A 3645-nucleotide genomic window follows, 5' to 3' on the forward strand; every position below is an offset into this window, starting at 1 on the left:
TGCTCCCCTAAAGATTTACAGCCTCAGAAACCCTGTACAAGGTCGCTATGAGTCGGAACTGACTCCACGGCACATAACAACAACAACAAACAGTGAAATAATACATTTCTAGTTGTCAAAGATATCCACTTGTGGTATTTCTCTTAAAGCAGTGCTAATTAACAAATGATAAGACACTTTCCTTATTTTAAACCATGTTGTGTCCCCTTATTCTGTTTCAAAGGATTACCTCTTGGGCTGTGTACAGGTTCTACCTGAACATGATTAAATGTTCTGGAATTGCCATTCTGACCAATGGTATCCATAATTTGTTATGATCCACATAGTCAAATGAATTTTCACAGTCAATAAAATAAAGGTAGACATCTTTCTGGTAGTGTCTGCTTTCAGCCAAGATCCATTTGCTAGCAGCAATTTTTCCACAGCCTTTTCTGAATCTGGCTTGAATTTCTGGCATTATCATTAGGTAGTATAATTCATGTTTAAAGGTATACGATATATGTTTTATAATTCTTTCAATAAAAATCTGTGAAGATATGAAATGAAAAACGTAACTTTTAGACTCTGTGAATGTGAAACCCAAACCAATTAGAGTCTTTTACTCATTTCCCACTGAGTCTCCTCAATCTTCCATTTTCTTATTATTGTTGATGTTTTTATGGGCCATGGAGTCGGTTCCGACTCATAACGACCCTGCATAGGGTTTCTGAGGCTGTAAATCTTTATGGGAGCAGAAAGCCTCATCTTTCTCCTGAAGAACAGCTGATAGTTTCGAACTGCTGACCTTGCGGGTCACAGCCCAATTCATAACCACTATGCTACCAGAGCGCCTTTTAATATTGTTAGTTGCTATTAAACTAGCACATGAGATGGAAAACAGGCAGGCAGGTTGGGTAGGTAAGAAAGCAGGCTGCTGATGAGTCCCAGGATCAGCAGGTCATAGAACAGGTCATTGGTTCAACCACAGAGTAGTTAGGTGTCTTAATACAATTAGGGCAGATTCCACTGTCAAATCTGGCTTACATAAAACAACAATTGTAGCAGTCTTCAAGGAATGGAGCTCCCTTCACAAATTTGTTCCTCACTCTTGTGGTAAAAGATGTGTCCTCTGGGCACTTTGTGTCTGGGATCACTGTTCTATTGTGTTATATCCACTGTAACATGCCAATTTCCCAAAGCCTTTGGGTTCTTTCCTATATGGAATACCAAGGTAGTAATGTTACTTCAACTTTATATAGGCCACTGCACAATCCATTTTTCAATGAACCAATCAAACAAACTGTTAGATCCTCTTTTACGCTCTCAAGCTGAAACACTGAATAAAGAATCTGCACTTAGTGGGTCCGTATCAATAAACTCAGACTGATTTAAAGTTATGCTTCTTGCACCATTATATACACAGACACTTAGTATCCATTCCCATATATATTCTTCAGGTTTCTTTGTATGTATTAGAAAAACCAAGAACTTCTTTTGGTGTGTAGTACACTTCTTCCTAGGTCACAATTTATACTTTACCTTTTGTGGCTTGCTAGATCTGAAGTCTAGTTATAGGTCTAGAATCAGTAATTGGAGAAGGTGTTTCCTGAGAACATGCATCAAAGTCTTGCATCTACCTTAGGCGATAGCCCAGCCAATGCCTCATGTCAGATCAGCAGGTCAGATAGCAGACAGACAGGCATGTCAGATGGCAGCAGACGAACAAGCAGGTAGATTCAGCAGGTAAAAAGGCAGGCAGATGAAACCTCCCAGGAGTCACATGTAATACAGCAGACCACAGGCTCAAATCCAATGGATCAAAAGCCAGATGCAAGATCCAGATTGCAGAGACAAGCATGTTTTTGTCTCCAATATATTGAAAGTAGGCCACACCCCCAAGGAAACTTCCTTTCTATTGATTGGTTGCTTATAGCAGACTTTATCATAGAGTTGACTACATGATATTAGATCTCACCATGGGGTATAACACTCAGCAGCCAAAACACTGGGAATCCTGGCCTAGTCAAGTTGAGACACAAAACCTTAATTATTGCATCAAGCCTGTCTCTGAGGTTCTTCTGGGTGGGTACAAACCACCAACTTTTCAACTAGTAATGCGTAATCATTTATCCCACTCAGGTGTTCTTCCACTCTCAGAAACCTAATTGCAATATTTCAGCCAACAAATATACCACGGTTTATTGATACAGTCTTGAATATTCAGGATGTTTTGTTTATTTTTAAATTTTTATTTATTATTGTCATATTATACTAAATGAATGAAAGGAACCAATAGGTGAAAAGTTAGAAACAATGGTTTTCTGAAAAGCTAAACAAATCACCTTTTTACCATCTAGCTGTGAATGAACCCTTTCATTCTCACCACCAATAGTTTTTTTTGTTTTTTTTTTTTAAGTTCTAATCCTTTAATCAGTGCTAGATCTAGATCATCAGGAAGAGAGCTGTATCACGAAGACATTGCAGATAAGTGATTGAAAATAGTGTAACTCTTGGGTCTTGGTAGGGGCAAATAGTTGGTTCATAAAGAATGAATATGAACAATTGATAAAGATTTTCACATGGTACTATTTAGACCTAAATGGGGTCTACATCTAATTAACAATCTGTTGCTTATTTTTAAGGGGTCCCTGGAAGAATAGTGGTTGAAGTTTATGAGCTCAAGCCTATCAGTCACTTCAAGGGAGAAAGATGAGGCTGTCTGTTCCTGTAAAGGTTTATAGTCTCAGAAACTTTAAGGAACAGTTCCACTCTGTATTATAGAATTGCTATGAGTCTAAGTCAACTTGATGGAAGTAGGTTTTTTCCTTTTTTTGGTTTTATAAGACAGATGTCTATTTAAAAATATGACCCATAGAAGCATGATATTTTAATAAGAGCTAAAACTTTAACTTTAAAAAAAAAATAACTAGCTCATTCTCAATGCTATTTAGCCCTCTGAGTCAAACCCAAGCCCTTACTCATGAGTAATGCTGTCCTCTTTAATTTTTTTCCTGCCAGATGGCTTGCTAATTTAAAATCCCTGAAGTGATAGGTGTTTTATTACAGACAACCCACTTGGCGGAGAGAAGTAAGACTGCAGCCTTTCACACCTTCACTGATGAAGTTAATGAGTTCATATCAAGTTTATGAAACTCATTTCACTTATTCAGACTTTCAGAATAAGATGCAGTGTACAAACATGGGTTTCAAGTCCTAGGAACGTTGTGCTAAACTCCATTTAGAAAAAGTTATAAAAATGAAAGAAAAATAATATTATTTTCTATTCTCACTACCAACATCCCTAATCAAAGCATTTATTAATTCACAACCAGTCGAATGTCAAAACTCCTTGTTTCCTGGTTTTAATCTTGCATGTTTTCAAGCTACTTTCCTTATGGTCACAGAAAAACTTCCCCCCAATTTTTCTAATAGCACCCACCAAATGATCATTTAAAGGCCAACTTCCTTTCCTTAGCCTATCCTTTAAATTTAAATGGAATTCCTAATATACCTCTCTAGCATTCTTCTACACAAATCTTGTATTCCTTCCAAGACGAGTCTATTCAGTCTAGTCATGTTTTTGTGAGCAGTTCAACCTTTTGCTTATATTTCTAGTCTTAGTTTATCTACCACTATAAGGAGCTCTGGTAGTGTTGTTGTTGTTGT

This window comes from Chrysochloris asiatica, unplaced genomic scaffold, assembly GCF_000296735.1.
Source record: "Chrysochloris asiatica unplaced genomic scaffold, ChrAsi1.0 scaffold00033, whole genome shotgun sequence".
NCBI classification, from domain to species: Eukaryota; Metazoa; Chordata; class Mammalia; order Afrosoricida; family Chrysochloridae; genus Chrysochloris; species Chrysochloris asiatica.